This window comes from Phyllostomus hastatus, unplaced genomic scaffold (genome assembly GCF_019186645.2).
Source record: "Phyllostomus hastatus isolate PE091 unplaced genomic scaffold, TTU_PhHast_1.1 phas_scaffold_385, whole genome shotgun sequence".
NCBI lineage: Eukaryota > Metazoa > Chordata > Mammalia > Chiroptera > Phyllostomidae > Phyllostomus > Phyllostomus hastatus.
The window spans coordinates 12368366-12382382 of record NW_025334026.1 but is presented as its reverse complement, the minus strand read 5'-3'; the positions used below and the strand labels follow the sequence as shown (position 1 = coordinate 12382382).

The 14017-nt window shown below is 56.9% G+C and overlaps 1 protein-coding gene across 5 annotated transcripts in view; it reads left to right on the top strand.

The window, feature by feature from the left end:
• GTF2IRD1 (GTF2I repeat domain containing 1) overlaps positions 1-14017 on the top strand; it is a 102911-nt gene that overhangs the window by 3707 nt on the left and 85187 nt on the right. Inside the window, exon 1 of one of the 5 annotated variants that reach the window (XM_045819385.1) lies at positions 8381-8485. The exons of the other annotated variants lie outside the window; for them this stretch is intronic. The gene's annotated coding sequence lies outside the window, so the exon portion shown is untranslated. Of the gene's footprint in view, positions 1-8380; positions 8486-14017 lie in introns of those variants that run through there. 5 annotated transcript variants of the gene reach the window in all.

The window sequence follows — 14017 nt, the reverse complement described above, 5'->3', positions numbered from 1 at the left end:
TGGTACTGGGGGCTTAATTTACACTAAAAACTTACTCATTGTTTATCCAAAGGTCAGACTGAGCCAGGGTCCTGTGTTAATTTGGCCACCCTATAGCTTTGGCCTCAGGGCAGTGAGACTGTGAGGGTGGGGGAGGCACTGAGTGTGGTTGGGACGGGCAGCTGGGGGTCAAGGCTTTGGGGACAGTCTAGAGTGAGTTTGAATCCAGCAGCTTTGACTCTTATTTCCTTGGCCAGACATTCCGTAGTCTGTGGCCCAAGGTCCAGATCTCCTGTAAGGCTCGGAGGGGTAGGGGCTCAGGGTCCCCGGTCTGGGCGGCCCTGGTTTGTCCTCTGTGCCACGTGGTCCATACACCCCGCTAGGAGATGTTGGGAGGAGGGAAGTTGCCGGGAACACTGTCAGGAACCTAACCAGGATCTGCAGGCAAGTTCTGCAGAGCCTGAGCACTGGGAGGGTGTTTCTCTGATGCCCGCCTTCTGGGTTTGGAGATCCTGCCTCTGGACCTCTGGAGCCCCTGGTCATGGAGGGTTTGAGGGGTTGTCTTTTTTGGTGGGAGGCCAGGTGAGTACAGCCTTGTGGATGCTGGGATTACCACTCTCCACCTGCCCCGCCCCTGCCGCCATGCTGCCAGGACCCCTGGCCCGCACCCCCCACCCTGCGCCTGTGCTACACTGAGGCCTCTAGGATGTCGGGGGAGCTCGGCCAGGAAGTGAGGCAGGGTGGGGTCCCATGGCCCACATCCCCTCCTCCCCAGTCCAGGCGTGTGCTCATATGTAACATGGAGATAATACCACCCCCTTCCACTCCTTCCTGCCAGAGCCCCAAGGTGGTGCTGTGGTTTGGGGGGCTCGGAGTTGCATGGTGAGGATTGCACAGCTGCTAGTGTGTACGTGGGCCACCCCTGGGCAGGTCTGGAGTAGAGACAGGCTGGGGAGCCAGAGGTGAAGGATCTGGGCTGGGGTCCGGGGCCTCTCTCAGGCTCTCCACCAGGCTGTGGTTGGGCAGGGTGGGGAGCTGTGAGCTGCAGCTGCTAGGCTCTTGTCCTTCCTGGGCCCGTGGCTGGAGGAGACCCTTCAGGCTGCTTCCCTCCTGGAGGCTGCAGTGGGGCCAGGCTGGGGTCTGGTGGTGGCTCAAAGTACATTTTCTGGCTACTGATAGAACCACCGTAAAAGGGGGTGGTCTTTGTCCATCTGTCCATCTGCCTATCAGTCTACCAGCCAGTGAGGAACTTGCACAGGTGCCAGATGTTCAGGGTCTCAGGTCCTGGCATCCAGCCTCAGGCCAGAAGGTAGGAGGGGCTCACCCAGCTATTACATATGTTGAGGAGGGACAATGGACAGCCAGGGATGTGTCCGCACCTGCGGTGCGGCGTCCCAGAGCCTGCCAGCGCACACACTCACATGGCCCGGCCCCGCCAGGGCAGAGAGCATTCTGTCTCCCCAAGATTCCCTCCAGCCCATTTCCAGCCAGCCCCTGGCAACCACTGGTCTGTTTTCTGTCTCTATAGCATTTTCCAGAATGTCACATAAATGCAGCCACACAGTCTGCAGCCCATCTGGCTCTGTTCACTGGCATAATGCGTCTCTCCCCTTGTATCAGGAGCCTTTTGGTTGCTGAGTAGTATTCCATTGTATGGATCCACCACACAGCTCCGCCCACTCTCAGGGGTTGGAGATGCAGCTCCCCTGGCCTGCTAAGCCCTGCTGGGGCTCAGGACCACCCAGAGGAGGGGGTGCCTTTTTCTCGTTTTCACAAAGGCACCGCCTGCACCCCATCCCCACCCCCACGGAGGGCTGACCTGAGCTGGGAGAGCTGCATGCCTCTGTCCCCAGAGCTGGAATTTCATCCTCCAGTTCTGGTGACTCACGGAGACAGCAAGCCCCAGATGAAATTACACCTGCCTGCGGCTGCCCTCGGGGCTGGGTCCTCGGCCATGCAGGTGGGCTCCTGCGAAAATGGCTGCTCTGGGGCCAGGACAGCTTGGGGGCCAGGGAGCGGTGGGGAGGGAGGGAAGGGAGCTGTGTGTGCCCTGGGGCATTCTCGCCCGTCTCTGTGCCCCACTTCCTTAGGAGGCTGGGGGTCCCTAGCTATGTGTCTGGTCTCCACTCCTGTGGCTTGTTAGCTTGGAGTAGAAGATCTGTGTTTTCCTGAAACAAGGATAGGGCTTCTGGGCATAGGGAAGGAGAACAGTCGTGAGTACGTGAGCATGTTAGGGTCAAACAAAAGGGCTGTGTGACCTTAGGTGAGTGACTTCCCATCTCTGTGCTTCTGTTTGGTCATCTGTAAGCGGGAGAACAAGAATATGTGGGTGCGGGGCCAGGGCAAGACTCAGCTGGGGTGACCCAAGCTGGTGGTGTCCCTCAGAGCCCTGGGGGCCTGCAGGTCTCCAGCGTCCTGTGTCCCCCTTTGAGCCAGCGAAGGGCCACTTTTATCCAAGCTCTGTTAGGGTTCTCCATAAAAGGTCACCTGATAAAAACATTTGGCCTGCCCTGTGTGAGCAGTGGCCTTTCTCCTAAACGTCTGAGCAGCACTAGGATCTCGGTTAGCCTCAGAAACTTCTAGTCCAACCGCTTCCAGCTCTGCCACCTGCCCGCTGCATGTGACTTGGACGGCTGCCTGACCAGCAGATCCTCAGTTTGACCATCTAGAAAATGGAGGCCACGGCGCCCTGTGGGGTTCCCGGGTGGGTGTCGTGAGTGGCAGTGCCTGAGGGGAGAAGGGCCCAACAAAAGACAGTCTCCCAGGGCTCGAGGCTTCCTAAGCAAAGGGAGCTCCCTGGGTGACAACCTCACCTGCCTGGGCACCTTAAGAGATTTGAGGGTTCTTAACTGTTTTTTGTGTGGAAGTCTTTGACTTTTCCTAAAGCTGGGCAGCCCCCAGTACCACCCCCTGCCCTGCACGCCACCATTTCCTTCCTGCCCCCACCCTGCCATGTCCTTAAAGGCTGGACTCCTTAGCCCGATCCATGGGCTGGACTCAGTGGGAGCCTAGAAGGACCCAGGCAGGTTAGCCCCATGCCAAAGGGTCCTAGGGTGCTCCTGGGTGGTGCTCTGAGCAGGCGGGACCCCTGCCCACACACCCACCCAGCTCCAGGGTGGTCCTGGCGGGCTCCAAGGGGGTCTTGTGACTGGGCCAGACTGGTGTCTCTCTCCTGTTTATCCAGGAGCTGGTTTTTCAGGTGTGGCGGCTTTCAGCAGAGAGGCCCAGGTTGGGTGAGATAGGGCACTTGGGAAGGAGGTGGGTGCCCCCATTCTTTCTGTGGGCCCTGACTCAGGCCAGGTGGGCTAACCACATCCTCCCTCTGATCCTGGGCCATCCCCGCCCAGGGCCAGCTGCTCCCTGAGACACTGTTCTCAACGCTTTGTAGATAGAGAGATGCTCTCAGTAGGAGGCCAGTGCCTCTCCTTGGGGGGTCCTCCAGCTGCCTCAGGGCTTCCCCACTGTGAAGCAGGGTGCCATGGAAACACCAGCACCTTTGAAGCCAGACAGATGGGTTCAAGTCTTAGTTCTACCTCTTACCTGCTGTGTGGCCTCAGGCAAGTGACTTCACCTTTCTGAGCTTCATTTGAACAAATGTGGATGGTTCTCCCAGCACTGCAGTGTTCTTGGGATGATCCGTGTGTCCAGTCGGGGGAAGCTGGTTGACATTTCAATTAAGAGTATGTGGATATAAGGAACCACCAAACCTGCAAGGAATTTTTTTAATCCTCACCCGAAGACATGCTTATTGATTTTAGAGGGGTGGGAGGGAGGGAGAGAGACAGCCGTGTGAAAGAGAAGCATGCACCCAGAACAGCACTGAACCTTCCTCCTGTCGGTCTACAGGACAATGTTCCGACCTACTGGGCCGCACTGGCCAGGATGAGATTTTGTTTTTGAAGATTTTATTTATTTACTTTTAGAGAAAGGGGAAGGGAGGGAGGGAGAAAGAGAGAAAAAAACATAAATGTGAGAAATACATCAGTCGGTTGCCTTGCCCCCAACTGGGGACCCGGCTCACAGCACAGGCACGTGCCCTGACCAGGAACTGAACCAGCGACCTCTCTGTTCACGGGCCAGCGCTCAGCCCACTGAGTAACACCAGCCAGGGCAAGAATTTTTTTTTAATTGAATATTTTATTCGTTGATTTCAGAGAGAAAGAAGAAGGAAGAGAGAAAGAGAAACGTCCCCTCGTTCCACTCATTCGCACATTCATTGGCTGACTCCTGTATGTGCCCCAACTGGGGGATCACACCACAATGCTTGTGCATTGGGACGATGCTCCAGCCAACCGAGCCACATGGCCAGGGCTGTAAAGAATGCTTATGAGTTTTATTTGAGCCAAACTGATGACAGTTGCTGGGGAGCAAAATCTCAAATGCTCCAGAGAATAACAGTGCGCAGTTTCTTGTATGCGTTTGATGTTAAGGAGGGAACATAGGAAGATTGCGTGGAGGTGGGAGAAAGCAAGACAAGGCTCAGATTACGGGACAGGTAATGAGACTCCGTGTTTGCTTGAGGGTGGTCCCTGTGAGACGCACGGTCCTGAAGGCCCCGAAAGGGGGCATTTCACAGGCGCATTGATCTAGATGCACAGAAACAAAGGGCAGGGCTGGCCTCGGGCAGAGATGGGCCTTGTACTACAGAAGTTACGTGTCTGGAGCGTGAACCCACCACGGCCTGCCCAGTTAGGAGTTTATGATCAGATCACCCTGGGGGGTCACTTTCCATAGATCCCTTTTTTGTCTACAAGCGGTTTCCTCAGCTTGTCGCATGACTCCAGAGGGGAACTGGTGCCATCACGTCCCCCTCCACTTTTAGATCTGCCCCACGGAGCACAGGGTATGCAGTGCCTCAGTTTCTACTTCTGCAAGCTGGGAGAGAGCCGGTTGGTGCCCTTGGCCTGCCCCCCCACCCCCCGCCCCAGCCCCTCGGAGTGTGGGCTCAGGCACTGTCATGAGATGGCTGGGACTGCCCAGAGGATGGCCCTGAGCCGGGTCTTTGGAGAGCCTGCCCCTCCATGTGGGCGGGACAAGGCCATTCTCAGGGCAGCCTGCGGAGGTGACTTTGCTGGGCCCTGGAAGGAGGGTGGGATTTGGTCCCAGGAGTAGGCAGGGTGGGCATGCTGGGGGACTGGGGTGGGGGGCAACAATGTAGGTGTAGCCAAGTGAGCATTTCTCTGCAGCTTAGTACTGTATTAGGTCCAGGTGAGGCCTTCACCTGGCCGCTTCACCCCCAGGCTGGGTGTGACCGTGCCCTGCCTGTTTTTGTGCCAGCCTTGCTGAGCTTCCTTTAGTTTCTGGAACATACTGTGCTTTCCAGTGCACTGTTGATTCTCCCTAAAAGACATCTTAATGCTCCTTCTCTAGTGGACTACTCCTCACTCGCAAGTCTCATCTCGGATGTTGCGTCTTCCCAGGAGCCTTCCCTGGTGCCCCTTCTAATTCTGTGTTGCGGGCCCTCTTCTGTGCCCCTACGGCCCCCAGCGTAGCCCTCATCACTCACTGTGTTCCACCTGTCCTTGGACTTACCTGTCACCTTGCAGTGGGTCAGGGCCATGCTGCCTGTCCCTCCAAGTTCCCAGCCCTCAGCATCCAGCCTGGCACAAATGGCATTTAAAAACTCGTGATGTGAATTAGAAGTGAGCTAGGTGTTGGGGCATGTGGGGTGGAGCCTTGGAGGGTTGGGGGGCTGTCTCTGCCCTTCTGTACCAACTCCTGCTGACTCACCTCTATGGCCCCCAGGGGCTGCCTCTGCTGGCCGGGTGGTGGCTCTCAGGCATCCAGAGATCAGGGGGCTGAGGGTGGGGGGAGGGGGCATGTCGTGTCTACTGGGCCGGGTGCAACCCAGTTTTGGGGGTTTCTCCTCTGTGAAGGGCAGCTGGTGTGCATAAAGAACACAAGTGTGGGGCCTCAGAATAGTTAATCCCTGGGCCATTGGGACACTCTTGTGTGCATGTGTGTGTGTGCACACATGTGTGCATGCATGTGAGTGGGTGTGCACGCTCGTATGCCATGGTTGTGCCGGTTAACTTGACGTTTAGCTGACTCCCAACCATCAGCCTGGTCAAGTACGGCCTGGTGTACAGAGGGCCCCCTGCCATTTCCATGGGCTAATGAAGTGGGGCAAGTCCACCGGTCAGGAGTGCATTTGGCTCCAGGTGATGGAGAACCTGACCAGAGAGGCTTAAACAGAGGGGCTGTTGTATTCCTTAAAAAAAAGCTCCTGGGTAGGCGGTCGGAGGCTGGGTCGGGGGCGTGGTGATGCCTTTAGGGGTTCTTTACCTCCCTAGCATGTTGGTGGGGTTTTTGTTTTTGATTAAAATTATTTTCAGTAGATTTTCTTTATGTTCGAAAAGTTGTGCAGTATTCACCACTGTATAATATCAGGACATGTTCATCTCCTCAGGAGTAAATCCAGACCCGCCGGGTCACCCTGTCCCCTCCCCTCACCCTCAGCCACCACTGACCCACTGTCTGTCCCTGCAGGCTGGCCTGTGCCGGATGTTCCGTGAACGAAATCGTCACACGTGGTCCTTGTGTCTGGCTTCTTCCACTTCCTGTTTTCGAGGTCCATCCACGCTGTAGCACGTGTCAGAGTTTCACTCCTTTTAATGGCAGAGCAGTATTAGACTTCGTGGGTAGACCACGTTCCGTCTGTCCATTTCTTGGTTGGTGAACATTTGGGTTGTTTCTGCCTTTCAGCTGTTGTGACTTGTGCTGCTGTGAACACTTGTGTACAATGAGCTTTTGGGTGAACTGTGTTGTCAGTTCTCTTGGCTAAATACCTAGGAGTAAAATTGATGGGTTGTGATGGCCATTTTGTGTCTGACATTTTGAGGAAATGCTAGGCTACTTTCCAAAGTGGCTGCACTGTTGTCATTCCCACCAGTAGTGTCACGAGGATTCCAATTTCTTAACATCTTTGCCAACACTTGGTATTACCCATCTTTTTTATCATAGCCATCCTAGTAGGTATGATGTGCTATCTCTCGTGGTTTTGATTTAGCATTTTGCATTTTGTCTTCATGCTTGTGCCTCATGGTCACAAAATGGCTACATTACCTCTAGCCCTCACACCCATAGTTCAGATGGAGAGGAGGAGTTAGGGCAGAATCCTTCTCCTCTCAAAGTTTTGCCTTTATGCACGCCCTTCTCGGACTTCTCCAGTATTGCACAGGTTTGACCCAGCTTCCTTAACTGCAAGGGAGCTAGAAAGACATGGAGACATCAGTTTCCTGGCCTGCTGGGAGAGGAACAGGATTAGGACTAGGCTAGTGGGTGAGCAGATCCCTTGTCTTTGCCCTTTGTGGCCCAGACCAGTGAGAATGCCTTCATTTCTCTAGGAGCAAGAAGAGGGAGATGGAGTCCCTCCCCCAAAGGATAGGGCAGGACCTCACTTACATCATGGGTGCCTGGCTCTGCTGCAGCTCAGAATCACCTCTGCCCAGCAGATGCCCCCTGCCCAAGAGTCCCGGGGACCACACCTTGTAGAGGGTAGTGTCAGCCACCTCCCAAGCCACCCTAAGTTCCCTCCCCACTCAGAGACCTTTCTGCTCAGCCCAGGAAGCCTGCAGCCAGGACTCCGGCAGACTGCCTCAGGGCCTTTGCTCCTGCGTGCTTCCCAGCCGTGGGACGGCCAGAGTTCTCGTGCACTGCTGCTGGGCGTGTGAAAAGGTGTGGCCATTTTGGAAGAGTTTGGTTGTTATTTGTTTATTATTATTTTCTAATCATATCAATCACACCATAACATTCACCATTTTAAGGTATTCAGTGGTCTTTGGACCTTCACAAGGTAGTATAATAATCACCACTGTCCAATTCCATAAAGTTTTTATCACCCCAGGAGAAACCCCATACTCATTGACTGGCGTCCCCCTTGCTCCCCCGACCCCCAGCCCCTGGCGGCCACTAGTGGTGCCTCTGGGTCATGGCACCGTTTTATACAGTGAAACGCACACTTACCATCTGACCCAGCAATTCCATTCCTAGATATGTATTTACCCAAGAGAAGTAGAAACGTAGGTTCACCTCAAATCTCAAGAGAAATACCTGTAGTGGATTCATTTACAATTTCCCAAACTGGAAACCATGTAAGTGTTCCACAGGTGCGTGGACAGACCAGACCTGGCGTGCCCACCCCGGGGAATGCGGGTCGGCAGGGGCCATGAGGGCTGTTGGCGCCGACAGCAGTGAGTCACAGAAGCACTGAACCGAAAGGCATCGACCCAGATGGCCTGTCCGCACGGTCACGCTCACGTGACATTTTGGAAAGTGTGTAACTGCAGGGACAGAGCAGATCGGGGTGGCCTGGGGTAGGGGTGTGTCGGCGACTCGGGTCACAGCGGAGTGTGGGGTGTGGACGGGACTGTTCTGTGTCTGGATTGCGGTGGCAGCGACACGACTCTGCCTTTGTGAGAACAGACAGAACTGTGCACCGACAAGTGGATTTAGTGTGTGAGTGTCATACCCGGGCGTGGACCCAGCCTTCCCGGATGAACCGCAGGTAGGGAAACCCTTCCATTTGTTCTGGTTGGTGCAGCCTTCCTTTTTACAGGCACTGATGAAGTCTGAGCCAGTCTTTTGGGATGGCCGGCCAGCCCTGTGCCCTGGGCTGGGGCCAAGGGTCACTATGGAGCTCCTGCCACCTTCCTCAGACACACCACTCCTTCCCCTGCCCTGGGCCTCCTAGGTGGGATGGGCCTTGTGCTTTTGGGCCGTGAACCCTTAAAGCTAGAAGGGACTTTAGAATAGGCTGACCTCTTCCTTTTCAGGTGGGGAAACTGAGGCCCAGGGCTGGAAAAAACTAAGGACTCTGAGTTATAAGAAGCAAGATCCAAAAGCCACATCTTGTGACTCTTGGCCCAAGGCTCCTTGCCCTCCCACAGCTGCCACCAAGCCCCCCTTGCCTGGTTCAGGGGGCTGGGTGGGAGCACCATGGCCAAACAGCTGGGTTGAGAACACTCCATGGTGGGCAGGGAAAGTGGGAAGTGAGAGTGGTCAGGGCCTCCAAAAGCCCCCAAATGAGGCGAGAGTCCACAGTGGGACAGGGTGTCTCAGATTCTGCCTGAAGGCAGGAGGGGACAAGTGCTGACTACAGTGAAGTCTGGGAGTGGCCGATGGCCCCCAGGGACAGGCAGGAGAGAGGGGCACTGATTTCTGCCCCACCTCATTACTGTCCAGCTAAATCCTAGCAAGTGTAGCCTCAGGGTCTGCCAAATGGGGCTGGGGACCTCACTGTAGGAAGTACCTCCCAAAGGAGACACCCCAGGAGACTTGGTGGGGCAGGCACGTATCTGGGGGCACCACCTGGGACAGGTGGACTCAGTCTCAGTGATATAGGCCCCAGGTTTGTCCTGCTGTTGGTGTTGAGTCACTGCCTGTTTGGGCCATGGCTGCCCTCATGCTGCGGCTGAGCGGCTCTTGAGACTTCAGGGAAGACGGGGGCAGGGCCTGCACGGTGCTGGATGGAGTTGGCTCACGTCCAGGTGCCCGCTGCCCACCCTTACCCTGGGGAGCCGGTTTGGAGCTATGGCAGCCCCGTGAGGAGGCTTCTTGCTCTGTGAGCCGGATCCTCAGAGCCCATGGGTGGGGCATGAGGGTGCCTGGGGTCTCTCCCCACTGACCTGCACTTCTGCAGGGATAGAATGGGAAGAGCAGTGACTGTCTCTCCCCAGGTTTCAGGTGGGGTTTCTTTTTGGGCATGAAACTTGTTCCCCTCTCCTTGGCTTGATGTCCAGGGCTGCAGACGAGGAGGACAGTCTGGGCAAGCCGGAGTCGGGTCTGTTTGGCAGGCTGGCGGCCCCTGGAATTCCCCTCTGCCGTCTCCATATTCCACCCCAATATCCCAGAGGTCTTGGCAGCATGGCCCCATTTTTGGCTCAGGAAATGACATCCTTATACCTTTAGGGTCTCTCTGGTTGTCAGGGCACATGGTGCCTCCTGGAAGCCCACCTCCAGCCTCACTGTGACCCCAGAGAGGAGGCCAGGCTCCTGTCTAAAGCCCCTTCTCCTCTTTCAGGAGGACCACCCTCACAGAACTTGTAACCCAAGTTCCGATTTACAGAGGGGCAAGCAGGCTCCCTTTTGGAGTGGCATACGGACTTAGAAGCCAAGTCTCCTGACCCCCTAGCCCGCAGCAGGGCTTAGCCGTCCCTGGGACCCTCACCTTCCACCCCCAGCAGCCCAGAGGTGGGCACTGGGTTGAGTAGAAGCCCGCAGGAGGAGAGAGGGAGCAGCCCAGCTCAGCCCAACTCAGGAGTGCAGGGCCGGGTTGCCAGGATTAGATCACCCACGGGGGATGAACTCTGTTCTGCCCAGCCTCTTCCCGACAAGAGAGGGCCTGGTGCTACCTCGTCTCCATTGCTCATCATTCTGAGGCCTGTTTCTGTCTGGCAGGGGGGCTCTCTGGGGACGTGATCACCCTGGGGGCTGGCACCACCGCAGTACCAGCGTCTTCCCGCCATCCACTGACACCCAGCCCCCAAGCACTGCACATGTGGAAGAACCAGTACATGTTTACACACTGTGCTGATGAGCCGCTGAACATCAGCCAGAACTTGGGGGGAGGGGGTGCATTTCCCACCCGTGTCCCCCGCACGTAGGGGAACAGAAATGTGGCTGTGCTGCCAGCCAGACTCAGTGAGCTCCTCACCTCACTGGGGAGGGTGGAAGCTCAGCAGGCGCTGTCCGTGCCCAGCAGTCGTTGCTGCCTGCCTTTAAAGAGCTCCCCTGATCTCCGGGCCCCTTGCCAGACCCTGTTCACGCATTAGCGTCAGCGGTCTTCACAGCGCTGAGAGCAGCAGAGTTGGTAGCACTGTTTGGCTCGTGAGGAAACTGAGGCATGGAGAGTTCAGGTGCCTCGGTGGAAGTCACCAGCTGGTGATAGCCAGGGGACCCACCCGGTCCAGCTTCGCCTGACCCCAACGCCTGGGTGTTTCCCCCTCCTCAGGCTGACCAGCTGTGGGTGTGGTGGGGTTGGAGGTGCCAGGGGAGGGCCTCGGATGCCAAGGACGCCACGTTGGGCCGAGCTTCATTTTGCTCCTCCCCCACTCCCAGGCCTCCACTTCATTTGAGCTATTTGCTCACCCTCCCAGCCAGCACGTTAGGAGTGCCTGACCTGGCTCTGGGCGCACCGTGCAAATCCCTGCCCCCGGGGGTGCACCCTGGTTGTGCAGGCTGGTGAGACCACAGCCTCCCCCCACCTGCCCAGGGTGGCCCTCGGTACCCGACTCTGCCATCCTGCACACACCGTCTCGCCAGTGGAGGGAACCAGCCACAGGGTGGGCACTGTCTTTGTCCTGGGTTGGCAGGGGCCTGAGCACAGGGGCTCTTGGCTCCGTGTTCGGCCTGTGTCCTGAGTTCAGAGGCCTCGGGACCCATCGGGAGCTGGCCTCCAGCTGAGAGGCTGTGTGTCTCCACCCGCCCCATTGGTTTGGGTTTTCTCATCATGAGTGAAGCCCCTTTGAGCCCTCAGCACCCCTCTTCTTTCTCTCCTTCCTTTCTCCCCCAACCCCACAGCCCCCTGCCCACCCTGCTTGCCTCCCCGGCCCTTGTGTTCCTCTAGGCTCCTCAACCAGCCTCCTGGCCTCTGACCTCCCGTCTGGGACCTAGCCCTTCTCCCCTCCACTGACTCTCTCCATCTCTCCCTTGTCCTCAGTTTCCCTCCGATTCTCCCACTACGTTCTCCCCAGGCACTCACCCCTTTGAGTGCGCGCGTGCACACACACACACACACACACACCCCTGTATCTCAGATCTTGTCCCTTCAGCCCAGAGTCCCCTGCGTACTCCCAGCCCCTGACACCACAGGTTACAGGTGGCCCTGGGGATCTGACTCAGCCCCCTCCCTTCTGTGCTCTGCTGTTCTGCATTCCGCGGCCGTCATCTGCCTCAGACATGGCCGGCTCTGGCCCAGACTATTGCAGAAGCTTGATAACCACCAGTTCCTTGGCTCCAGCCCTGCCCCCTGTAGTTCACCGGCCATATCCTGCCAGAACCCCTTAAAATGACCCTGTCTTGCCCTTGCTGCAAACCTTTTGGTGGTCCCATCCCCTAAACGATGGTCTTCCACAGTGCCTGACCTGGCCCCCGTGGCTGAGTGTGTCTCGTTGCCCACCACCTCCTGCCCTGCCCTGAACGTGTGAGCCATGGAGAGCCAGGCCCAGTGACCACCCCACCCACCACCCTGCCTGCGCCCCGCTGTGGCACATGGGCGGCCCAGGCTGCTGGTTGGGTTTCCTGGGCAGCCAGCAATTTGGCATGCCTTCAAACGCGTTTGCTCAGCATTTACTTCCAGGGAGGTGGGCCCTGTGGGGAGCAGGGTTGCCATCCCCCTTATAGAGAAGCAGTGTTTGGGCACAACTCCTTGGCCCTGCTCCTCCCCTGCAAACGTCTCCGTTGTGGCATCATATTCCACTTCAGTGTCACCTCCTCCAAGGAGCCTCCCCTGACTTCCCCACCTGCCATCTGGTGCTTGTGTGTCACTTATTCTTATTTTTATTTTTAATAGAAGTATAATTTACTCACAGTAAAATGCGTATATCTGAAGTGCCCAGCACAGTGACTTTTTGACCTGTGTGTACACCCACATAAGCACCACTCAAATCGAGATGTGTCATATCTTTTTATTTTTTCCTCATAGCCCATTTTATTGTAATCATCGTCTCTGCTCCCAGCCTGGGACTCCATCAAGGGCAGGAGCACCTGCTCTATGTCCCAGTGCTGTGAAGGATGAAGTGTGATGGTGTTGCCGTGTGTGTGTGTGTGTGTGTGTGTGTGGCCATGTCCCCGCAATGTGTGACCACAAGTTGCTGGGGGAGGGACAGGGTGGCAGGGGCTGTGGGAACTTGTGTGTTTCGAGTCTGGCCAGGGGCCCCACTGCAAGGTCAGGTGCCCCCTCTTCAGAGGGCAGAGGGGCTGGTCCCTCGTCAGCCTCAGCTGGGAGCACCGCCCTGCCTGGAGAGGCCCCTGCTGGCTGGCAGCCCGGAGATTAGTCTCCAAGGCCACGCCGCCAGTTGCCATAGGCACGCAGGCCCAGTCAGGATTGCGATTTCTCATCCTGGTCACGCAGGCGGCGACTGCCCCTGCCTGTCTTCCAGGAGCTGGACCAGGGCTTTAAATAAAGGGGTAGAAATCCTACCCCAGTGAGCCTCTGCCCACTGGAGCCAGGGCACCCCATGCTGCCACAGCACCCTGCCTGCCTGCTTTAGGGCAGCAGAGAAAAAACCTGAATTTGAGGGTGCCCTTCCTTGTCTTAGCATCCAGAGTGCAGGCGTGGCCCTGGCCTGGTCCTGGGGGGCCCCGCTCTGAGAGGAGACAGTCCCCCTTCATGAGCCCCTTCTCCACCCGAGAGGGATAAAGCCTTCAGGAGTCCCGAACTGGGGAAAAGAAGCCGGCGCTGCCCCCGCCAGGCCTGTTCTGCCCTTCACCTGCCTGGGGCTGATTTCCTGCCCTGGGCTTGGGGCAGCTGTGTGGGCTAGTTGGTTACTTTTAATTTTTTTGCTAAGAGTGGGGTTTCTGTTATTTCTTTCCAAATGGCAAGAGCGATACCCCCTTCTCAGATAACTTCCAGAAGCTGGACAGGTAGAGGAAAGAGAAGGCCCTCACGGCCCAGCGCACTGAAAGGGGCTGTCGGGAGTCTGCGTCCCAGGCGCCTCCGCGAGCCTGAGGTCAGCCTCGGGTGCAGTGGCGGTTTCAGCTCTGAGGCGCTTGGAGTGCCTGCAGTCTCCTCTCTGTGCACACCATTCACGCACTTGCGGCCTGTGCGGGGGCATCGCCTGGCAAGCTCATCCCCGTGTTTCAGACGATTCTCTCAGGGGGCACCGATGGCAGTGCTGGGTCGAAGGGCAGGAGCTTGGGTAAGCCTGTCGAGACCTGTCGAGGCGACTCTCCCGTTGGTGCCTGACTGGGGAATCCTGGCCCCTGGTGGCACTTTAAACTTTGTTGAGGAGAAAATGTTATTTATTATAAGTCAACAGCTCAATACGTTTTAGAAGCGAAATAACCCAGGTAACCAGCACTCAGATCAAGAAACGAA